This window comes from Ambystoma mexicanum, chromosome 12 (assembly GCF_040938575.1).
Source record: "Ambystoma mexicanum isolate Mex_15411 chromosome 12, UKY_AmexF1_1, whole genome shotgun sequence".
Classification (NCBI taxonomy): domain Eukaryota; kingdom Metazoa; phylum Chordata; class Amphibia; order Caudata; family Ambystomatidae; genus Ambystoma; species Ambystoma mexicanum.
In genome coordinates this window covers 601,162,307-601,188,323 of record NC_090936.1, presented here as the reverse complement: position 1 = coordinate 601,188,323, position 26,017 = coordinate 601,162,307, and positions in this window count along the sequence as shown.

The following is a 26,017-nucleotide window of genomic DNA, read 5'->3' as shown; positions in this document are numbered from 1 at the left end:
GTCCCGTCATGGATAGGTTGGAGTCCAGATTGACTCCGAGGGTTTTCACTGTATACAAGATAATGGGATTTTGATGGAGTGAATGGTGAAGTGGCTGAACAGGGTGTCAAGATTTTTGAGAGTTTCAGTGGATCCTACCAGCAGGAGTTCTGTCTTGTCTGAGTTGAGGCAAAGTCCGTTGACAACCATCCACGTTTGGATGGTGTTGTAAATGGTGTTAAGAGTCGTGGAGTCTGTGTCATAGTTGCCTGCGAGTGTGAGGAGGATCTGAGTATCGTCAGCGTAGTTGGTATAGGAGTTAACCATGGCACCAAGGATGAGAAAGAGGGGGCATGTAAAGATGCTGTAGAGAGTAGGGGAGAGGTAGGAGCCTTGGGGTACTCCACAGAGCATGATGGTGGGTGAGGCTGAGGCTAGATCAGAGAAAACATGCATGTTCCTACCGTGTAGGAAGGAGGTGATCCATGCGGTGGTGTCAGGTGAGAATTTGGCTGTGGAGGTGAGGTGGTGGCATAGGACATTATGGTCTACGAGGTCAAATGCTGGAGAGGTCAAGAAGTAGGAGTAGGACCGGTTTACCTTGGTCTCTCTCATCGTCCATCTGGTTTTTGAGGTCAAGTAGAGCGGTCTCTGTTCCGTGCCTTTGGCGAAAGCCGGATTGCGCTGCTTTATCCAATATCTTAAGTAAGAAAGGGACGGTGATGATGGGCCTGTAGTTATTGGGTAAGGTGGGGTCAAGTGTGTTTTTTTTTAGGAGGGGTCGGACCCAGGCTTCCTTGAGGCAAGAGGGGACTTTCCCAGTAGCAAAAGAAACATTGACGAAGGCTGTTAGGAATGGAGCGAGAGTGTCTGCACAGTCCTTGATAATTGTTGAGCGCGTGCTTGGTGTTCATGATTTTAGTTTGTAGTGAATTCAGCTTGTTACGCATGGCTGTTTGGATGTTGTCACACCATGTCTTATCTTTGGTTAAATTTTGGGGGGTGGGTCTGGGGGTCTCTAGTTCTATGAATATGGAGAACATTCCTTTTGTGTTAGACGTGGCATCAGAGATTCTGGTTTCGAAGGATTTAGCTTTGGCTTGAATGATGGCTTTCTTGTACTCCTCTGAGCATGCTTCAAAGTCTTGTTTGTCTTTGTCAGCGTGAGTGGCTTGCCAAAATGTTAGGGCGGCACGTTTGTCAGTACGGAGTTTGAGGAGGTCTAAGGTGAACCATGCATTGGTGTGGCTAGTGGGTTTTGTTTTTCGAGGTTTGAGTGGGGCAATGGAATTGACTGCTGCTGTGATAGCGGTGTCTTACGCTTGGGCGAGGGCTTCTGGGTCATTGGAGAAGGGGGGATCTAAAGGCTGGTCCCTGGAGTAATGGTAGAAGACTTCTTTAGTGAGGTGGCGGGAACTTCTTGTTAGTGCAGGAGGTAGGGGGTGAGAGCAGGGAGAGGAGGTACTGGCAGTGGAGATGCCAAAGGTGATGACGTGGTGATCAGACCATGGGATAGGGGTATTGCCTGTGATTGATAGAGGGCAGTTGTGTTGGGCGATCCAATCTAGTGTTCTGCCTAGCATGTGGGTGGGGTCTGTGATAGAATTTCGGAATCCTAGGGTCTCAAGGGCTGTGTTGAGCGATTTGGCGGCGGGGTCTTTGGTGTTGTTCAAGCCTAGGTCAATGTCACCAAGTAGGATAGCCTTGGTTGTTTCTTTTAGATTGTCTGCCAAGAGGTGGGTGAGGGAGGCCTGAAAATCATCTATGGGCCTGGAGGTCAGTAGTCAAGGTGCATGGTAATGGTACAGTGGTGGGAGATGCTGAGTTTCAACTGGAGATAGTCACTGTTATTGTTCATGGTTTTTTCCATCTTTCTGATGGAGAGAGAGTCTTTGGCTATTAAAGCAACACCTCCACCTTTGGATGGGCGATCCTGTCTGATGACTGTATAGCCTAGTGGGAGTGCAAGGGATAGGGCAGGGTCTGAGGCTTCATGTAACCAGGTTTCAGTAACCATAAGGAGGTCTAGGTTGTGACTGGTGATGAGGTCATGTATGTCTAAGGCGTGGGCATTGATCAGGGCACACTTGAAATGGGGTCCTTGGGTGGACGTGGCTGGGTGTCTATGATGGGTGGATGTGGTGGGAAAAGAGGCATCAGTGGTGGTGGGTATGGCATTCACAACATTAAGGGTCCCGTTGCCAGGGGTCATAGACAAGGGCATAGTAGCATAAAGGTCAATACGTTGCAGGATGTGGGTAGATAAGTGTGGCATCATAGAAATTGCATTGACAGAAATGTGGGGGTCCCATTTTCAGGTGTGGCAGACACAGGTATGGTGGTATTCAACACATTACCGCTACCACTCTTATAGTCCTCTAGCCGCAGACCCCATCGCGTAATGCTTGGGGGCATCCTTGGTTTTGGACTGCCATAGATCGTGAGCAGGGCTTGGTGGTCAGTGATGATAGTAAAAGCTTTGCCGTATAGGAAGAGGTAGAAATATTTGCACGCCCAGACCACCGGCAGGCTTTCCTTCTCGGCCTGTGAGTACCACTGCTCCGTGTCTGTGAGGCTGTGGCTCGCGTATGCAACCACCTGTTTGTTGTATGGTGTCTTTGAATCAAATTGTGACAAAATGGCTCAGAGTCCCACGGGACTGACATCTGCAGTTGCTGTCACTTGCATGTCCTTAGTAGAGCTAAAGTAAGCCATGTCTGCTGCTAATGCGATCTTTGAGCGTATGTCCTCAAACTAGCCTCACACTCAGGCGACCAGATGAATTCCTGACCCTCCTTTGCGAGTTCACAGAGTGGTGCGCTGATGGTGGCGTAATTTTCCAGGTAACTGGAACAGTAACTGGCCAGCCCGAGGAAGGATCTTAGGTCCAAATTAGTGGTTGGCCTGGATGTTTCCATCAGGGCCGCCACCTTCTCCAGGTCGGGTCTCATCACCTGTTTCGAGAAAATGTGCCCAAAGAATTTCAGCGTGTGTTAGCGAAATTCACATTTGTCCTTCTTCAATGTTACTTTTGCTGCCTCCAACATCAGACATACTAGGTGAAGCGTGTCATCGTGTTCACTTGGGGATTTGCCAAACACTAGAATGTCATTGCTATAATTTAAGCAATTTGGTATATGTTATATGATCTAATGCATCTCCTCCTGGAATATTTCTGCTGCTGATGATATGCCAAAATTAAGTCTCTTGTAGTGAAACAAACCCATGTGTGTGACAAAAGTAGTGATGTAACGGGATTCAGGCACCAATTCCAGTTGAGGTCAAGCTTGGAGAGTATGGTGGCGCCATTTAGGCGGTGGATCATATCAGTGATCCGGGGTGCCCAGTGTCGTTCCCTCTGGATGACATTGTTCAGCCTGCACATGTCCACGCACAAATGGATTGATCCCTCTGCCAATTTCTTTGGCACTGGTACTATTGGAGAGACCCACCGCATTGGGCCACTCGCCCTTTTGATGATGTTAGCCGGCAAAGTTCCTCTTCAACTTGTTTCTGAATTATGGTGGTATTGCTCCTGTAGGGCTGGGTGACCGGTTTGACCGCGGGGTCGATTTGCAGCTGGACCTTACCGATTCTAAGTTTTTCCAAACATTTGAAGAAGTTCGGGAACATTTTGACCATGTGCCCGTCTGGGGCAATGTATTTGTGTGCCATAATGCAGTAGAGGATGTGCACCAAGCCCATGTCCAGTGCTGTTTTGAAACTCAAAATACATCCACTGTTGGCTGTCATAGATAGACCATGCAGTTGTATGTGGGCTGTGTGCGATTTGTGTGCACACACACTGGTGAATATGCCATTGCAGGGGAGCGGGGTATCAGACCCGTATGGGTAGATTTCCATCTTTGAAGGTTTCAGTTTTAGGGACCGTGGGAGTTTGCTGTATGTCTCTTCGCTCATGACATTCATGGTGGCCCCTGTGTTGATGACGAATTCCGTGGGTGTATTGAGAACCTGTAGAGTTAGCGTGGGGGTATGTTCTTTGGCCGTGTCATTGTGTAGTGCTCATACGTATCCTCTTTTCTGTTGGTCTGCAGAGGAGCCTGACAAGTCGCTCCTGGACTATGAGCCTGCTGCTATGTATTGAAGGTTTTTTCTCGTTCATGGTATTTCTTGTAGTGCCCTTCTGCTGGCTTGTACCTCCTGGTGTCACGGGTGCTTCTGTGTTCCTCCATGTGGTATTTGTGTGTTGCCTGCTGCCAGACAGCGAGCAGCTGTGAGGTGGGGGTTGAGGAGCATTCTTGCATACCGCACAGAAGTGGTCCTTCCCTCCGCAAGCTGCATACTTCTGTCCCAGGGCAGGACACATGCCCTCGTGGGGGTATTCATAACCGCACAGATAGCATGTCAAATTCGTTTACATGGCGCTCACCCCTTGCATGGGCGATCATTTCTGGAAAGACTTCTGTTAGTTGACAAGAGGATTTTCCAATATTCTGAACTTGTAGGGAGATACCAGAATTGGACCAGGCCATGGCCAGAATCTCGTCAAGCGATCGCTGTTTTTGAAGTCATTTTTTGTAAAAATGAGAGGGCTCACACCCTGATATTATTTGGGACAGGAGCGTCTCCTCACTGGAGTAACAGTGAAAATCACAATGTTTCATGCGGATGCGTAGTCTCATGACAAAATTATCAAGGGTCTCTCCCACCTCCAGGGTCGTTGTGTGGAATATGTGTCATTCGTAGTCGACGTTGGTATGTGGGGCAAAGTAGGTGGTCAGAGCATCTTGTATTTCCTGCAACTTTGCTTTTTCTTCGTCCACCAGCTCATATAGGATGTCGCAAACAGCTGCACCCACGGCCAAGGTCGGTAGGTTCTTCTTTCTCTCATCGTCCACATACCCCATTGTCCCTATGTAAAGATTGAAGTCTTTTGACCAGCGGACCCACCTCAGGCCCAATTTACTGGTGTCTGTCAGGTCGAACACAACTGGCACCTGCGCCATGTGGAATGTCTCTAAAGGGGCATGCAGTTATAGTGGCTGGTGTGTCTTCCCCCAGCATGGTCAATCAGCCACCCAGTCAGCGTTATGTGGGGGCCCCCTTGTGACGCTCCTGGGCAGTTTCTCAGTTGCGGGCCCTCACCATGGTCGGCTGGCAGGATCCCCTAATGGCAGGATCCCCTTCATGCAGTGCTTGTTGTAGGCAAACTGGGCCTTATTCAGGGAACTGCACCCTTTATTGCACCCTTTATTGTTAGGGCTGGCAGTGGGGACACATCAGCACTCACCCCCACTGTCCTGGGTTCTGACTTCCTTGCCATAGGGGAGACCTCTCCCGTGCATACGTGCACCACTGTGTGCAAGCAAGTGGGGCTCAGGCCGCCGCTGTCGCCCTCTCCCGCTTGATCATTGTGTGAAGTGGGGGGCCTACTCCTCAAAATTATCCCTGTAGGCCGCTCTGCCTGAGAATATCACTGCCGCCGCCTGGGTGTAACAGATGAGGTGTCACAGTGATTGCAGGCCGATCTGCCTACCGGATTCCCGCTGCCACCTGGGTGCGTCGAGCAACCGTGGTGCTGCTTCTGCCGTAGCCAGGGCACTTCGCCGGTGCATGCATGGGAGAGGGAATCCGCTCGTCGCCAATGTGCTGTCAGAGCTGTTCAGTCCTGCATGGCATGCATATAGCTCCAAGTGCTGGTCGGCCCGCTGCCCGTGCCACAGGTCTGGCCTTCAGAAAGGAGGAGGTGGAGACAGATCAATTGCTCATGTACCTTTATTAACAAAGACTAACTACTTCCCTTCTGATTCCGTCACTTCCCTTCTCCACCCCGCACCCCAACTAAGTCCCTCCCACACAAAGGGCCTCATTACGAATCAGGCGTTAAGGGGTTAACGGCGCCGTAAACGGCGCCGACCCTTAACGCCTGATTACAAGGTCTGTTAGCGCCATGGTGATATTAACGCCTGCTTTTTGCAGGCGTTAAAATCCATGGCGCTAAGGGACCATGGTGCTAATTACGCCACCGTAATTTACGGTGGCGTAATTAGCGCCTTCCCCACTCCCATTATGCCCTATGGGGCAAAAATGGGAATGGGGAAGGGTAAAATGGGAAATGGGGATTTACCGCCCCACTCTCCTTGGAATGGGCCGTAAATCCGCCATCCACCATGGTGTAAACATAGTTTACACCATGGTGGTAAGGGTACGACCCAGGCGGTAACTTACCGCCTGGGTCGTAATGAGGCCGAATGAGGCTTAAACAAATAAAACAAAAACAAAATGTCTGGAAGGTTTCCAGTACAGGCAGTTTTAGCAGAAGGATACAGCACACATCATCTGATTTACACAAGCAAAACGTGGCCTGCTGGTCAATCGGTATCAGGACACAAGCTGAATCACAGGAGATTAAAAAAACAAACAGAAAGGATGACCTGAAGGGCAGATCCCTACAGAGGGCATCCAGTAGCCTCAAGCAACCTGAGTTCGTGTAGGAAACAGTGCGGCCTCCATAGTGTACACGCTTCTGCGTGCATTGTCCACAAGCCACCTCTTGGTTACTGTAGGATTTCACTTCTCTCTGCTGGAGATGAACTTTGCAGACAGGTTGTCTCAAGGCACATTCAGGTAATGGCACCCGACAGAATCACATGTGTTTCAGCCAGAGTTCCCGTTATCTGAAGCACAGCTCTCGACAATGGCAAGGTGGAGGCCGCAGCGTTGCTTTAGGTTGATCAAGGGACATTTTCCCTAGTGCGACCCGCACCGCCAATGTTTGCCCTGGCATCTGGTGGTGCGAGTCATGCTGGCACAATTCATGGGACATGGGTGACGAGGGCAAGTTTTATCTTCAGTTACTCTTTTATGGAAAAAAGTTCAACATCTTCAGAAGTTTTAATGTTCGACAGTTAACACTGTTAACGACCATGACAATTTAAAGCCATATCTCCCGGGCCTGAAATTAATTGGTTAAGGGAAGAAGCTGAGAAGTGGCCTGTCACTGATTTTTCACCAAGGATTTGTGTACGCAAACGTAAGGGAAAAGCACAACTACAAGTCCCAAAAGGCAAACCACTGTTGACTGAAAAGCCAAGGCTGAATGGAGGTGCCAGAAACGCCATGGGACCATATAGCATACTTAATGACTTGCTGGAAAGTAGTCCCCTTCTTTAAAGACATTTTAGATTGACTAATGGCCGTTTTGAGATACTCCACCAGCCTGCGGCTGTAGAGCCATGCCACCCTCAATTCTTCCCCTCACTGCGAGCAGGCCCTCAACCTGTGGAGCAATAACAGTCATTGACATTCAAGTTAAAGTATATGCTGTTATCCCAACACACCACACTAATCAATCGCTAAATATATGTAACGTGGTCTAGAATATCACCCATCTTTCATTTCTGGTGGCCTCACTGGACATGGTCCTGTAAGAAATGTGGGAGGAGTGGGTTGTTGGTGAGATAAGTGCAGGTGGTCAGAAATACCTGAATCCTGCGTGCCACTCTGCTTCTATGGGTTTAGTGTTGAAACTTGGAAAGATCTTTATCCAGAGGAACCAGCCCAAGATCAGATCAATTAAAGCACTCTGGCTCTTGGTTAGCCACTGATGTGGGGAGCGAAGTAGAGCTAAAGAGGTGAGCTTCATCATAGCTTGATTAATACTGTTCTGGTAACAGATGGGCATGAAGTGGCCGTGTGAGGGGCTTTGTGTGTGTAGTGTAAGGTAGTAGGAGATTTTAGAGGGAGTTGTTTAGTCAGGAAGAATGAGGGAGCTGGAAAACGAAGGGTACATGTGGCGGGGAAAACGTGTTTGATACCATCTGGCACCAAGGTAATTGGAACCATCTGGGGTTATAACTATAGAATGGTCAATTAGAGAGTTGTGATAGTATTAATTCAATTTCAATACCAATGCATTTAGTTCAACCGGAGTGAGTGTGTTTCCCAAAGGTCTTTTGTTGGAGAGTTGCTTGTGGGTTCGTGGTTCGTTCATATTATTTTGCTTGGAGCCTCCATTAATACCGAAATCGCAGTGAGTAGGTTGAGGTTTTGCTGCTGGTGTTAGTGGAATAGCCATGTTTTTAGCTGCTTTCGAAGGTCGGTTGATCTACCGAGACGCTGAGATATTTGGGTGGAGTGTTCCACAATTTGGTAGACAGAATGAGAAAGGTGATTCGCTGTGCCATTTTCATTTGATCTTGGGATTGTTACTAAGTCTTTGTTGCTGGATCAATGGGCTCTCACTGGTTGGCAGTGGGTGCATTTTCTAGTAATTGGCTCAGGGCCCCGTCCATGCAAGGCGTGTTTGGTGATGCAGAGAGATTTTAACTGAATCCTCGGATCAGGAGCCAGTGGAGTGTATGGAGGGCTGGTGTGATTTCGTCACATCTTTTAAGTCTCAGCAGCAGTAAGGCTGCTACGATTTGGACTCTTTGAAGTCTGTTGAGTAGATATTCGAGGAGGCAAAGGTAGAGACTCTGGGCTTTGTCTAGAGAGTACAATTGGAAGAAGCAGCTCCTTATGTTGGCTGTAACCTGCTTTTCCTGAATAAAACCACAAGGAGTGAGGGTCAACCGCCTTCTCAGTGGAGGCATTGAGGGTGACTGTGAAGACAAGTGCTCGTCATGGTTGCTGAATTGCTAGCATTGAACAGAGTGAGGAACTCCTGGTTGGAAAAGGAATGAAAGCGATGCAATTTGGTCTGGGCAGTTTTTGAGTTGGCCCTTTCCCAACGAGGTGGTCTTGCATTTGAATCATGTGTTACTGAATTGTGGGTGATGGAGTTTCAGAGTTCTTCCAATAGTGTTGGTACTGTTATTTAAACTGCCAATTTTTTTAAATTTGATTTTGGAGAATACCAACTGACTCAGTTGTGCTGATTCTATCCGTTGTGTGTAATGAGCATTTTTGGCTTTAATAGTTTACACTGTCAGTCAATTTGTCTGTACAAAGGTGATTTTTTCCCCCAGATTTCCTTGAGCCTCAAATTTTCTTTTTTGATGAGATTGCATTTGACAGTAAAACATTTGGTGACTTCATTCTTTTGTGAGAGTTGTAAGGGTTTTTTGGTGCTATTCATTCAAGGCTGCTTAGTATCCATTTATGGTTGCCCTTAAGTTGTTTGTCCAGTGTTATCGTCTGTTTTTTGGTTGTGCGCTGGGGTTTGGATGCTTCAGGTTTTTCCAGAAGTATGTCCAGTTGGATCTCTTTCCGTGGTCTGGTTAACTTAGCAGGTACTTTGGTTGAGTCTGCAGGGGACAGTGTTTCAGTGAAAGTAAGCAGGATGAAGAGTAAACAGTGATGACATTCTCCTTGCAGAAGACGCCATCCAATGTGTATCCTACTTTATGGGTGGGCCCTTTAACCAGTTCTTTGAGATGTAGCACAGCAAGGTTTGTGGCAAGTAAGTTTGTGTCTGCGTTGTGGTCCTTTAGCCAGATGTTGAAATCTCCCAGCATTGTGAGTGGTTGCCGCCTACCCAGAGAGTTGCATCCACGTTGACCAGGTTGTCTGTAGATCAGAAGGAAGCTTAGGGTGGGTGTCTGTGAGGTTGTGTAAACTAGGAGTAGTGATTACCAGACCAACATGTTGTTGGAGCGTGGTGTTTTAACTTTGATGGAGTCTCTGTGTACCAGTGTGAAACCACCCCCTCTCTGCACTCTTCAGTTGGAAAATGTGATGTTGCAACCCGTAGGGATTTCTTTGCGTATAACCACTGAGTGATCCTCTGAGAGCCAGGTTTATGTGATGCAGAGTCATTCTATGTTGTCCTTACAGAGGAGATAATAGCAGAATAAGGTGTTGAGGAGGAAGCATATGTTGGGCTCTGCGGGGGGCAGCGTAAGGGCAGAAGAAAACAACAGATACCGTACTTGGATTTGAAACTGGCTACATTTATTTAAACTCCAAACAACACTACATTTTTCAAAAATATGACCCATAAAAAACATCAAATGCATCCATAAAGAAAGCATCAGGCATTAAAGATTGTCAGCAGATCACATGTCCTTTACATTCTGAGAGGCAGTCTAGGAAGCCCATACTCTCTGCCCCCTTGGCTTGCCCGGCCTTCCCGCCAGACTCGCCTTGGGAGCGATACCAGGAGGCACCCACTTTGCATCAGCACCTTCTTCCGCCTGATCCCACCCTCCTCATCTCCCGGGATCCTGCTCCGAATCCCTCTTAGTGGGTGGCAGCCAGCCCTCACCACTGTATCTCACCAGCCCCAGGGTCCCCAGAAAGGGCAACTCAGTGTCCATATGGTTCTCCCCTACCTGCTCCCCGATGCCTACATGAAGGGTGGGTGGGATGGAAAGGTTTCCTTTTTCTGAGGCGGCGGTGGGGACTGGTGGCAACAGGATCGATCCAACAGATAGGGTAAGTTGATGCTCACCTCTCTCCATGGCTGCTCTTTTATGGGCCATCTTGCCCGCTGCCAGTCCTTACCCAACCCGAGCCTATGAAACAGAGGTCGGTGCCCACAGCATCAGCTGCCCTGTTCCAACTGAGGGCAACCATTAGTGGCTGCCACCTGTTCTTTTCACCGTCGCCGCCCCCAACATGCCCAACCCCGGCAGCCACTCCATTCAGGAGGGGGGGGCTTGCCTTTGTTCTGACATTTTTTGAGGCTCCTATGTGTGGATGGAAAAGGCCTAGGTTGCTAATTTCTTGGGGGTAGCATTCCAAGGATGTTGGGTTATTGCATTAATCTTCTCTCAGGCTCAGGTGGTTCTTCATGGTGTCAAGGTGGTCATGCTGTGTCCAGTGATGATTGGTGGTGTGGAGCTGATGAAAGATGTCATTAGTTCAGACTCATGGAGTGAGATGCATCTGGTAGTTAGTCTGTTTGGTTTTGTAAGTGCAGTGGTCAAGGGTTCGTTTATTTGAAGTTTGGTGTCACTCTTTTTGTTTTGCAGTAGTTCTCTGTGTGCTGAGTTGGTGACTTGAAATGAGACTTGGCCATTTGTTGTTGTTCCAGAGGTTGTTTGATGTGGTATCCCAAGATGAAGGCCATCAGGAGTATTTTGGATGGAGGGGGTTAAAAGGAATACCACTAATGCTATTTATTGATTGATTTGCTGGCAATGCAAAGGAGGTCTCGCTAGCTGTCCTGGCTCTTTCTTCCACACACTGCATCCTTCTTTTTTCCCATCTTCTGAGCATGATGTGGTTTGCCCTCTGGTATGTCTTTGAGGATAATGTGTTCGGAAGGGAAATTGTTGTGAGATTTTTATGATACGGGATGTGTACTTACCTTTGAGGGATCATTCTTGTTGATAGGGCTCAAATCCCCTCTGGGTCACAGCAAAACAAGGAAATTGAGATAATATGGGGTAGCTAGATTGGGTTGGTCTAGCATTGGAACACATAATTCTGGGGGCATAACAGTTGAACAGTGTATTAAGGTTAATGTAGAGGGATACAAATTGTAGTTGGACAACATTACTGTGGTGGTGAAACTGCAGAGGAGCAGACAATTATATCACTAATAGGCTCCACCCCCCCACCTCTATCATACTGGATGAGCGACAGGAAGACATTATGCATGACACCAGGTATCATCCAAATGCTGCATCGAGTGTATGAGAGACGTTATGCACTCAGACAAACATGTCCAATGTACTCTCATACTGAGGTGGTAGCAGGAGATTTGCAGACTCCACTGAATATCAAGGAGTTGCAAAGAAGATTTGACAGGTGCAAAGCCATGTCATAAGGAGAAGATACAATGACACAATGAAACGATATGAGAATACTTAAAGAAATAAGATATAACTGAAGAAACAAGAGTAAATATACAAACAAGAAGAAACTATATGTACAAAGAAAAGTAACCAGATGAGTAGTGAATGTATATATGCAGAAACGCAAGGTAGATGAGCCATATAGAAGCTTTCTGCAGTAGAAAACATAACGTGGGTGAAGCGGCCATGTTGAAAAGATGGACACCGGCTCTCAATGATAGTAAGTGAAGAGCTTGAAGGAGAGAGATCAGAGGTGCAGAGCTGACAAAGGCTGGAAATACAAATTAATGCATGAACAAAGAATAGCGGCTGGCCAGAGATCAATGATGCCACAGCAAGAAGCTACTGGAGGGTACAATGAGAGGTAATGAGGATATGCAATGTACGCAGGACATAATTCTCTTAGGATAAGTAAATGAGCGAACATTTGCAAGTGCCAAGTAATGACAATGCAAGACTTGGAAAAGCCTATGTGAGGTAGAGCAGCCAAGTCTTCAGAGGCCAAGAGGAGTAATGACACCCAGTTTAATGGAAATGTAATAGCACTAAATAAAAGGTCAAAATGGACAAAATTGTGGTCCCCTCACACGGGATTCAGAACTCGAAAACAAAGCCTGTTCAATAAGCTCCAGACAAAGATAATGGTGTACCTACACTCCCTTAAAAGTCCTAGAGAAGTGAACAGTCCGCAAGGTCAGCTATAAAGAAGAGGCATTGGCTGAAGACTTGATTGGATGGTAGAACTTATTGGTAAAGTGGGCAGTAGTCTGATATTTTTCTCTGCACCTGAGTTTTGTTTTGCTTATGTGCTGCTAGTAAGCAGAATGTCCAAGGTTTGGAGAGAATGACAATCTATCATGAGGGCCTATGCAACGATGAGTATACAATGTTGCATGTGCCAATCTGCTACTGTTATACTGTTGTACTGTTATAATCAGTATTATACTTAGTTAGCCGGACGTTTGAGGCTTGCCGACCTGAGAGGAGCAGCCAATAAAGTAACTAACACTTATAGACTCTATAAGTAGATATGTTCGCCTAACCGATCCCCAAGTCCGATAGCTTTATTAATTGCCACATAGGATGAAGTCATAGTTGACGCATTTTGAGGTATAAAGTCTTTGTGAACCTGTAATGTAACTGTGAGTGTGTGGACTACAAATCATTGTTTGCCAGATTGCCCTACTTTATTGGATCGATGATAAAGTAGTATTTTGCCATATTCTTTGAGTCTGTCCAATTATTTGGGTCCAAGATTAGTTGTTGTGGTAATTCCATTCTGTACATATATATCCCCAAAAAGTGCTACTGCACATTTGGTAGTGGTGCAGATGGTTCAAGATCCAGACCCGGATGCTCGACGTCTTCCACCATTAGCCGGTAGACCACAGAGTTTTCTGCGGAGAGCGGTACTACAACACCTGTGACCTGAGATGGTTCACAGGGGCCCTTTTGAAGAAATTCCTGTCCAGTCCCTGCAGGCGCTCCGTGGACTGAAGGCGAACTGGTCGATTGCGGAAGAGTCAATACCGAACGCCTCGAGCTGAACAATGTATGTAAGTAGAAACATCGAAAGTGCCAAATAAAAGGGCAGGGGTCATATTGAATGTATATAGTGGGAGAATGTAAACGGATTTGATAGGGAAAAGGAGATACCTCAATACCTGCCCTCAAGGAGGGAGAAAGGACCGCACCACACTACGGAACAGAGTATTATTTATGGGATTCCTGTTGCTACAGCCAAGGAAGAGTGCCCGGCACACTCCTAAATGAAGCAAAATAGAGATGAGATATGTCTATCAGGAGGATGATACAAGACAATCACAGAAAAAGTGTGCACATGCGTTTTGGGGGATTTTGGAAAAAAACAGTGTAGAAAATATATTGACGTGTTTCATATTAGTGGTGATAAAATAGGTTGAAGGCTTACAAATTATATGAACCATAGCAATAAAGTTGACACATTATTAGACCCTCGAAAAGAAAGCGATTGGTGCCCATCAAACTCAGGAAGGGAGTATTTAAAGAAAAGCAGAATTTTATCAAACCTAGGGGAGTAGTATTTGAGAAAAATAGGATAAAATAAGATCCTTAAAACTATCAATAATAATAACAGGATAATACAAATGGCTAAAAACTATAACAAAAAGAGAAAATGGATGTCATTGTATAATTGATTTTTGATATACGGGCAGCGATTGATGGTGCTGCCCCAAAGTGATTGTTGAAATGTGATTAATTAATTAAATAATAAATGAAAACATTCCTCTAAGTATTGACAGTCAATAAATGACTTGTCTAACACTCCCCTGTTACATCTATGCAGGACATTACCATGATACACACCTAAAATAAGAAAGTACCACAGAGAGTGGTTGAAGGGCACGACTAATAAAACGCTCATGCTGTGGCCTCAGGAAGGTTCATTATCAAAGGCAGTACTGTGACACATGACAACATACTTGCATGCTACATACACTGGGAAGTAGCTACAGAAAAGGTTAGCTGTTTTAGAACTTTGGAAGATGTACATAAGAGAGAAGATCCGCCAGACAAGGATTGGATGCTTAATCAGCATAAAGAGGAGGACGTAAAACCCTCAGCTCCTATTTCTTCTCCTAAGAATTATAGCATGGTAGAAGAAAAACAGGGGATTTATCCCCTCAAGGAATTAAAAGCAGCGGCATGATAAATTAATCCAACATACGCATCTCTTGTTTATGATAGCGAAGTCAGCCTGGAAGAAAGTATGACTAAGGAATGTAAACATATGTCCATACGCGACGAACATGAAGAGCGTAATGAGAGAAAGGACAGACAGGTAGAAATAGAAGAGGAAGCCACAAGACAAAAAAGAGAGAAAGACAAGGCAAGTGGAATGGCAATAGTACAGAACGAGTGGATGGGAGGACAGACACTATTGAGGTTAGATAGGAAAGGCATTGACATTGTTAAAGAGAGAAAAGAAAGAAGAAAGAGGTAAAGACAGACCATGTGGTCACAGTTCAAGGGTGTTTATTAAACTGTAAATGCAGGCTGGAAAAACGCATAACATAAACCAAAATCTAAGATGGGAGCAAGCTTTGACCATCAAATCAAAAATAAGGCAGTCCTTGTTGCGTCTCATAAAAGTAAAAAGGCCTATACTGAAAAAAAACGAGTGCCAAATTCTTACAACTTATTACAGAAACAGTGTGGGAAAGGGTTTTCAATAAAGAAAGAAGTGTTACCAAATAATAAGTCAGGATGCGATTGCCAGGAGTCTTCCTTCCCCACGTTTTGAGCACGGGACAAGGTGGATCTTTGGAACACAGTATATGTTCGCACTTTCTCAGCACGAGCGACAGTTCCGTTCAAGTTATCAGGTTCTTCGATGGTTAAAGTCTCTTTTCAATAAAACTCTCTTGTCTTCGAGGGGAAGGGCCATCAGGTGTGTGTGATTCTGGTCAATTGCCTGACTTTGCCTGACCTTTGTATTGGGACATGTCAATTTGTAAATTGCTCTCAAGTAATCATCTCTCTCAACTCTTCTGGAGTCTTATTATTAGCCCATAAGGTCACAGTGTTTTTGACCTGCTCGTCCATCTCTAAAGGAGTTTCTCCTGAGTTCAACCTAATGACTTGTAATTTCTGCTGATAAAAATTGCAGGTTTGCCCCAATCTTTTCAACAAGCCTTCCTTGATGGATTGGAAGGATGCTCACTGTGCAACGTTGAGTAGTTGATAGGAAGTTTAGAGTTCCCCTTTCAGCAAGGGTCCAAAATAGCATTTCTTAAGGTTCTCCCCCCACCTATGTTGTTCGGCCAGGCGTTCGAAGTTCAGGAATTGCCTTCGAGATATGCTTAGAGTACACCTTGTGGTAGTAAAGGCCTTGCTTGCAATTCAGTTAGTCTAGTTAGATTTTCCTGGAGTCTGTTATCGGCTTGTATCGGCCAGTATCCGATGGGCCACTAATTGGGCAATGATATTGGCTAGGTCGGCTATTTCTTCCAGGGATGTAAAGGTTCCCCATGAGATGTCTGAATCAGAAAAGAAACAATTGCCAACCCCTTCGCATAAGGTTTCAAAATCCTTTGAGTCCTCTGATTCTGAGTCTGTCGAAAGGAGTGGACTGGGATAAATTAGGTTTTAAACCTGATGGTCCTGCCACAGATGGTGACTGAATACCATGGGGGAAAAAAAGGCTCTGAGGGAGGACGATTTAGAGCACCTTAGACTCTTTTCAATAAAAGACTCTTGCCTTTGTGGGCCTGATGTATTCAACAAAACAAACAAAAAGTCCCTTTCAAATAAATGTTGGGCTGATGACTTTCCACCTCCTAGTTCGCCCTCGGGCTCGGATCCTAATGCCAAGGGGGACAACAATCTTACAATCCTTCTTGCACACGTTCAAGAAAACAAACAGAAAGTTCCTTTCCAATGGACTTTGGGTGATATCGTTTCACCCCTGGATCTCCCTTGGTCGGGCTCGGACCCAAATGCCAAGGGGGACAATCCACTTGCACTGGTCTTACAATACTTCTTGCATTCACGAGTCTTAATATCTTTTTAAACAGCTCCTCAGGCTTTGCCCCTTTTTGTCGGCCTCCCTCTGATGGTTACACTCTTGCCAACTTTTGAATGAACTGTGGGTGAAGACCCTTCACCCCTGGATCTCCCTCGGTCGGGCTTGGATTCAGTCAACACACTGTTCATGGGACTTCAGGCTTTGTCCCGTCTTGGTAACATCCCTCCTCCGGGTTCACTCTTCGCAACACACTGTTCATGCACTTATTTCACCAAGCGGGATTCAGTTTCCTTATCTTCACAATCATCTGTCAGTCAAAGACTTTTGAGTGTACAGAGGATTTTACAAGACCACTTTGACCTCCTTTTGCCTTTTCCCCAGGCCTTCTGGTTACAGTAGTTTCTACCATCGGGTAATCACCCAGAGTTTGCTACGTGAGCATCCACGTGGTACCGTACTCCTCTGTTGCTGGTTTTCCCCCTTTTCTATCAATAGCTCTTTAAGGCTTTCACAGTTCAAATTAGCCGTTTGCTACTTTTCGTTCAACACAGCTCAGTTTCTTATCAACTCTCCCCTCGACACATCAGCTGTGATAAACTGCTTGGCTGTCTTTCTTCTTGGAGTCAAGGTGGGTATCACAGAGACAAGCGTCTCTTCCCGGCTTGGTAATCAGCAGAGGAGGGTCTTGTGTACCATTGACATCTGTTGCAACACACACTGGCTATTGTTGGCGGTCTTAAAGTAACGGAGGGAGGCAGGATAAAAACTAATGCAAGAGTAAGAGTGCAATATATATATTTATATGGGAAACAAGATATCGACTTGAGTGTGGCTGAGCAATATATGAGGAAGAATAGTCGTGAGTGTGGCCACGCTATGAGGATACACCTGGTTCCTAGACTTTAAAGAGTGCTAGCAGAAGCTTTAATTCAGAGCCCCTTGTGCAGGACATATAGAAGACGAGACTGGTTAAACACCGTTTTAAAGGAATTAGCTTAAGTTCCAATCGGATCAGATTTAGAGGGTAAGACGAGTCCTAAGAGAGGATTGTGAATAGTACACATGGTCGGTCAAGTCTGTCTGTTTGTTTAATGTGATTGAAAGGTGTGATGATGTCAGAGTTGAATGAAAAATATTTTAAGTAATAAAAAAGCGTGAAGTTGCGATGCGAAAATTTATTGTTTTTAAATTGAACTTTGATTGTTGTTTTTTAGCAAGATTAAAGTAAAAATTTGTGTTGTGACGGGATTGGAGCTTACGGCGATTGGTGCTTGCTCATAAGTGTATTTTGATTGAGACGTAAATTGGAAACTGTAACTAAAACATAAGCAAGTGGTAGCAAAGAGAAAAGTGAAGGTTAGAAATGGGAGAGGTTACTCCATTAGTGATCTTTGCAACCAGCTACCAAAGCATGCGCTTAAGCTTAAACAATACAGTGCAGAGTGGGTTAAAGGGACCGCAAACAAAATGTTTATGTCATGGCCACAAGGCGGATCATTATCGAGAGCAGTTCTGCAGCACATGATGACATATTTGCATGCTGCGTACACAGGAAAAAAGTTAGAAAAGCACCTAGCCAGTCTAGAGCTTTGGAAAATGTACGAACACGAAAAGGAGGAGCAGGCTCCTTTAGATTGGATACTTAACATATGCAAAGAGGGGGGTGAAGAGAAATAAAAGACTAAACTAAAAATGACAAAGGGTTATACCCATTAAGGGAACTTAAAGCAGCGATGGGATATAGCAATCCGTCATATGAGTGTTGAGAAAGTATAACCTCCAAAGTCCAGAGGGACAAGGAGATAAGTGATTGAGCAAGTACATCTCTAGATATAAGGAGAGAGGTAAAGAGATGGAAAGGAGACAAGGATAAAACTGATGAGATGGCGCTCTTACAGAACAAATGGATGAGAGGTCAGATTTTACTTAAACTCGATGGTAAAGGCTTCAATGATGTAAGACAAAGGGGCGATCAAGACGAACAAGACAGAAAAGACAAAGAGAGCGAGGAACGATTGAAAGATGAAGGAGCAAAAAGAAAAGATAGACAAGACGAGAACAGTTATATCAAGATGAGCAGCCTAAAGAACAGAAGAGAGCAGAAGAGCAAAGAAAACGTGACAATAGACAAAGAACAGCTGATTAACAGGAAAGGCTAGGAAGAAAAAGAATAGAAGATGATGAACAGGAAAGGATAAGAGAGAAAAGAATACAGAGATGAAGGGATGAGGCGATACGAAGGGCATATGAATGAAGGGATATGAAAAAAAGAGGAAGACAGTAAGAAAGGAAGCGAGAAAGCGCAGAGAAGTCGATGATGACATGGAACGCAAAAGAGGACAGAGAGCCCGCGATCTCGAGTATTTGGAAAGGGAAATAAGAAATCCCAATCCACAGGAAGCATGGAAAGGCATTACCAGGTACGTCTACAGTAAATCTAGAGGACGAGTTTGACTGGCGAAGCATTGGGGAAACGATTGATAAAGTTTACCACAAAATGCAAGCCCAGAAAGAATCACAAGGGAAGGAAAAAAAATGATTGCCTCGAAAGCACTCAGTTGTATGACATGGAGAAAGCATCCTGTAGTGCAAGACACAAGGAGCTGTCTCTAAACACACTAACATTAAATAGAGATGATGATGAGAGAAGTCACACGAGTTGGGCACAAGAAGTATCAGACGAAAAAAGGGAAACCTTCCAGAGGGACTAGAGAAGTGATGTATGTGATCCAGAGGGATATTTGCCTTTGGATAAAGGAGTAAGATGGTAAGATTTAAAGATTCCTATGTCTAAGGCACCAGAGCCACTGACACAGTCAGACAGACATAAGGGGCAACCCCACGGTCAGAGGGGGGGAGTCCCCACCTTATGTAAGTAGGTTAAGACCATCGCCAGGTAGACAGCGATGTTGGAATATTACCCCGGTAGTAGATAGACAAATGATGAGAGATGAGAATGAGTTTGTAGCGTCACAGTTCCCCTTGTTAGAAAAGGGAGGGGCCAGGCCACAGTATATACCATGGCTCCAGATGGATAGAGATAATTTCAAATGTAAACTCCCGAGTTTAAATTCGGCCGCTGGAAAATGGATACCTGAGTTAGAAAAAATGACGGGAGGGAATACATTAGCTAAAGGGGATATTAAAGGTCTTCTAATCGCCATACTTGGTGAGAGAGCTGATGACGTATGGACACAGGCAGGTTACCCTGGTGTAACTACCGTCAACACTGCGCATGTTGGAGCGCCATTTAACAATTGTAGAGCAGCGATTTGGAAAGCGCTTTGAGTGCTATATCCGGACTCATCCGATATGGGAGCTATAATGACAAGAAAGATGAAAGGGGGAGAGGATCCGTTGATTTACATTCAAAGTTTTCAAGATGCTTGGACGCTTGAAACTCGCGAGGCTTGGGGGAAGTCTATGCCTGTATTTTACCATATATTATGCCAACGGTTGCCATAGCAAGTACAGAAGCAGCTCAAGAAATTAGTGGGGATTGAAGCCAAACCATGGTCAGAAATCCAGTTAACCGTTGCACACTACTGCAGACTCCTGAAGCAAAAGAATTGCAAAAAGGACGATACGCGAATAGGTGGGGAAGCAAAATGAGTTCCGAAAAAATTGTCCAAATACGTCATTGAAAGGGCAATGTTAACGAACGTAGGTGGATTGAATTCGCAGCAGGCAGTGAACATGCCACAAGTAAATAACCAAAGACAGTTTGATCAGACAAATAGTGGATATGCTTCATGAGGAAGGGGATATCTCAGTAGAGATTGGCAATGTAATCAAGGGAATTGGCAGAATAATCAGGGAGGTTTTCAGAATATGCAGCAAGGTTTTCAGAATACGCAACTAGGTAATCAGAATATGCAATATGGGCGGATGGGGAGTCCACTGCCCACATGTTGGACATGTGGAATGACAGGGCACATGGCTCGAATGTGTAGAAGCCAAGGGATTGTGCAGAATTATCAGTTTTCAAGAGAGGGAATGCCAAATCAACCTGCATATTCACAGAAGAGCGGAAATGGATTTGCGCAAAATCAAACAGTGCGTGCAGCAGCAAGCGCCGAGAGTGCAGCAAGGCTTGCAATCACAGCAAATGGCAGGTAATCAACCGCAAGGGCAATCGCAGCAATCTCCTATGCCACTTCAGCAGAACACGAATACAGAACCGCCAATGATGCGTAGAATAGGAGGTGTCATTGTTGATGCAGGAAATCCATTCACAAGTGATGGAGTGAGTCTGTACCCGAAATAGGACAACTCACTGGGAGATCTGATGTGTTCAATCCTATCTATAATGCCGAATCCTCATGAGGAACCCGAGGATAGACGTAAATATAGGTGGCAAAGCTTTTTTGTTCTTAGTGGACACGGGTGCAACACGCTTGTGTATACGTGAGGGCAAATGTTTAATGTCTGGCACTGCAATGAATACAGGAGCAACCAATTGAGTTTCTTTTACAGAAGAATTACCAGTCTCCATAGGAGAATGTGATATGAAGGTGCCAGTGCTTTATTCAAGGCAAACACCTGTCAACATATTAGGAAGAGATTTGATGATGAAAATGAATATGACCATTTCGTTTACAGAGATATAGTAGACATAGTTTACATAGTATGCTCGACACCAGGAATGCATTATTTAAACGTGTGTGAAATGATCATGGCATTCGCAGGGCAAATAGTGCCTAGAGCAATACTGCTTGAACCTGAGGTGTTCCATTATGGGCTACGTATTCTGTTAACATGGCTACTAGGTCTAGTAGATAGAACCATGAGGATAACAGATGAATTTCTATTTAGGCCTCAGATACCCATGGATGAAGTGGAGGGGCAGTGGAGGGGCAAATCTTTCCCTCAGACATAGAAGCAGCTATAGTCCGAGGAAACATGGCTTTGCTTGATGCAACTGATGATAAGGTTAGACGATGGAGTACAATAATTGCCATTGAGGAAGGCTGCAGAGTAACTGATGTCACTGATGAGGAATTGTTTGGAGATTACCTATCTGATGATTTTGTGATATTAAAAATGTGCATTACTTATTGGGTAAAGGCAATCGAGAGAGATGTTCCGCAGAGAACGATGCTAGCAAAGAAACAACCTCCATATTTTGATGAATATATGGCGAAAGTGCCAGTTTCATTATGGACCACTGGCCCCTATGACGTAGGCTTACTGAAAAGGATTGGGGAGTGAAGATTAAATTGAAACCAGGAGTAATTTTACCTCGAGCACAACAATATCCCATGTCTCGAGAGGCAGATGAAGGCATTTTCAAGACGATTTCTGCCATGATGGTCCAAGGTATCTTAGTGATGTCAGAGTCACCATGTAATAAGTCAGTTTATCCTGTGAAAAAAAGTAAAGGGGGTATTGGAGACTAATAAAAGATTTGAGACCAATAAACCAAATTGTAGAGGCCGAGTTCCCTTTTGTCCCGAACCCGTCTACAATTCTATGTAATATACCTGCTGATGCACGATATTTCAGGATGATAGACTTGAAAAATGCGTTTTTTTCAATCCCATTGCGCAAAGACTCACAAGATTTGACATTGTTTACTTTTAGACAAGTGCGATTAAAAAGCACAAGGCTGCCCCAGGGGTACTGTGAGTCCCCATCAATTTTCTACAGAATCCTCCAGATGGACATGAGCAATATTGCTTTAGAAAGCGTTGTGCTGCAATACATAGATGACATTTTAGTTTGCAGCACCACAGAGGAAGAGTGCAGACGCGATTCTGTTCAGCTGATGATTATCCTTGCTGACAAAGGATTTAAGGTTAACAAGGACAAGTTACAATATTGTCAACAAGAAGTGTTGCACATAGGCCAATTGATTTCACATGAGGGAAAGAACGTTAACCCTGAAAGAGCTGAGGCCATTTTAAAAACAGCCAAGCCACACACGATAAAACAGATGCAGAGTTTTCTAAGACTTTGCAATTATGTCAGGGCATGGGTCTTTGATTATAGCTCGCATACACAGCTTCTTTTACAGTCCTTGAAGAAAGCACAGGCAACGCAAGAAGAAAATCATGTGGACTGAGGCAATGGAAGAAAGGTTTGATGAATTGAAAAAAGCAATATGCACCGCCCCAGTGCTAGGGATCCCCAATTATGCAGAGGAATTATTTTTATTCTCGCATACAGATGGTACTCTTATGACAGTAGTACTCACTCAGAGAACCACATTGGGGTACAAGCACCTTGCATATTACAGTGGAATTGTTGACCCAGTAATGAGAGGTCACTTTCCATGCGAAAAAAGTTTAGCAGCTGCTGTGTTCGCCATAGAAAAGGCTCCAAGCATAGTGATGGGATGTCCTATGACGTTATTTGTTGAACGCGCAATACTTACCATTTTGGAAAAACCGGAAGGCACGTTGACTTCTCAAACGGCTTCTGCCTATGAGGTAGTCATATCAAATCCAGCAATTAAAATTGTTCAATGTAAAATAGTGAACCCAGCTATGTTTATAGTGGAGCCAATCACAGAAGGATAGCCCATGCACGATTGCACAAACTATGAAAAGTTTTGGGATGAGCTCCCTAGAGCAAAGGAGAATGCACTCGCTGTTACGCTCACCTGGTCTCTGCAGAGGCGGTGGGGCACGGTTGTAGCCCTCCCAGGAATTAGGTCTCCCCTTTCAGGTCTCTCCCCCTGCGCATAAGCTGTGGGCGGTGACAATTGCTGGCGCTGCTCCTGCGTGGATATGACAAAATGTGAGTGCGCTGATTGGTGACTGTTGTACCTCTCCAACCTGCCAAGGTGCAATTTCAGTGGGCATGTACCGGCCCATAAGGCTCACCTGGTAAGTATGGACGATGAGCTCTCCATTCTGCTACTTCTAGCAGGGGCGCTTGTTGGTGGGATCTAGTTCCTTCACTGATCCAGGTAAGTAATAGTCCAGTCCAGCTGCGACTATGCTCTTCTGATTGGTGGTAAGTGTCTATTAATGTCTCTTGCCTTTTCCCCTTTCTGTTTTCTCTCAATGTCTCTTGCCTCTTCCCCTTTCTGTTTTTCTGTCTTGATATTATTGCTCTCGATGTTGTTGTCAATTCCTGAATAACATTTTCTCTTCTGTTTTCTTCCCAGTAGATGGAAATGCGGCACAAAGCAACTGTGGAGGTGTAGAATGCGGCCGGGAGAAAGATAACTGAAACGGCAATTTATGACAAAAGGTGAGTGATGGTTTAAGGGAAAGTGTGAGGTTCGGTGGTAGCGCGACCTTAAACGTAATGTCTGTTTAGTGTCTTACCTTGCTTTTTGTTTTTATTTGCATGGGCTGCGGTCGCGGGTGAAGCACGTCATGCTGCAGTGTCCAGATGAAGATTTCAGCAACCCGGTTATTGTGGAAGTGAGCCGCAGTACCCAGATGAAGATGTCTGCACTCCAGAAGATTTGGAGGTGAGCCGCGGTTCCAAGATGAAGACGCGCACAGGTGAGAGCAGGATCCCCTAGGTGGTAAATATGGAGGCAGGAGACAAGGTTTCCAAAGGTAAGTTGAATCCCAGGCGGTGGTGAGCGTTACTCTGCATGGCAGTGCAGTAAAATGCGAAGCATCTGCCTCAGGGATCTGAGCAGCTTTTATAGCTGTGATCATGGGCACGCCCACTAGGCTTGGCTTGCCTGCAATACCCTGCCACTCCTAGTGAGTCAGCACGTGCCAGTCAATCCAACAACAGTAGCCCCACCCAAGAATACACGTGGTGGTGCTTTAAAGATGAAAGTTCCATGTGAAAAGCACTATGCACCCGAAATGAAAATGCCATGTCCATAATAAAAGCATTTCTGCCTCAAATGAATGTCTTGTTTATTGTTCTTTATGAGCCTGGCGCCAAAGGCTCGATTGCCATCTCATTATTCAGCGCAAGATGCAGAATTATCCGCATTGATACTCGCTATTGAGAATCACGCAGACCAGGAAGTGACAGTGTACAGCGACTCCGCCTATGTGATGTTGACGGTGCATGCAAGATAAGCATGCTGAAAAAGGAGGGGCTACCTCTGAGCGGACGGCACGCCAGTGCAGCACACAGCCTTATTGGACAGGCTTATTAAAACACTATAACACCCAGTGGGCATAGCAGTCATTAAATGCACAGCTCACACGAAAGGGACAGATTTTATCTCACGCGGTAAGCGAGCAGCAGACGCTGAAGCCAAGCGCATAGCAAATACACATACAGGGATGATGAATATTGAAACCATTGATGCGAATGAAAGAATGAATGTGATGATGATTGTGGGTGAGGGATATAATCATATGCCTAAAACACATAGTAGAGCTGCAAGGGGAGGCACTGCAAGAGGAAAATAATTTGTGGAAGCGAAGAGAGTGTTCTTTAAACACTTCTGAAGCATTGTGGTAACAAGACAGCACTGGTAAACCAGTGATGCTTATAGCATTATTAAGGGTGGCGCTGGAACAGCTACACTACCCAGCGCATACAACTAGGAAGAATCTTGCTGGAACTATTGCTGAGGATTGGTTAGTACTGAACCTGATGAAGCATATTGCATTTTTTATGGCAAATTGTTTTGTTTGCCAACCATTCACAGATGGGCCTACACTGTGCACAGTGAGGGGAGTCATCCCAAGAACCAATGGCCCATTTCAGCACTTGCATACCGACTATGTCGAAATGATACCAGTTTGCAATGGATACTGATATTTGCTTGTTGTAGTGTGTCCTTTTTCTAGATGGATAGAGGCAGGTCCATGCACACACCCCGACTCTACCTGTGAAGCCAGATTTCTATTGCGAGAAGTGTTTCCTAGATGGGGAGTGTGCGAGGTAATGAGATCAGATAATGGACCTCACTTTGTTAATACAGTTTCCAAGCAGATCAGCTTGTTGCTTGGTATAAAGCACATGTTTTCTTCTGCTTATCATACGCAAGGAAATGGGATCTGTGAAAAGCTCAACGGCCTGTTAAAAAAAAGAATAGCCAAGTTAAAGCTTACTCTGAAGAAAGGGTGGTTGCATTCTGCAGAGAGTTCTTGTTTGGTTCTGCTCATGGTGTTACCCAGTGATGACCTTTCTAGGCACATACTTACATATTTTGAGTTGTTGTAACGCTCTTATCCTACGTTGGTGGGGAGAACTTGCTGCAATCCAGCTTTTATTCAAAATCCTGACAATGAAAAGCTTATAAGAAGATTGCTCATAATCATTATTGAAGAATTTTTGAAGTTGCCTGAGTACAGGGAAGAAAACACAAATGCCCTTGTCAAACGACATGGCACATAGACTGGTCAGTGTGGTGTTCTTTCATCTAATTGAAGAATACCTGCATCTTGTTGGAAGACACGCAGATGTGGTAACTTTTCTGAGAGATGCAAGAAACACTGCAAACTTGAATGTAATCCTGGAAGGCATAATAATCCGGGTGAGCATATATTCTGAAAGAAATCACAGAGCGGTGTAGAAACTTTCCTCCGAGGGACAGATCGAGGAAGTAAATTAAAGACAAAACTTTTGTTCATGCTGGCAGGGAAGCAACATGTCATCTGGTCTGAAGCAAATTCGAGGCATCGACTGGGAACTGATAAATGAAGCAGACCTTGTAGAGGATTGCAGAGGACATTTTTCTTCATGATAAAGGAACATTTGCATTATAAAGGAACATTTGCATCCTGACTGATGAAAAAACTGGTTCCAGAAAGAAAGACAAAGTCAGTTCTTAAACACACAGAAGGCAGATAGTTGATCGAGGATGAATGGTGAATAAAGCAGCAGCATCAAGAAAGCAATCAAAAATGCAGAGCCATTAAAGTTTGTTTTTCCTTCCTTAGCATCG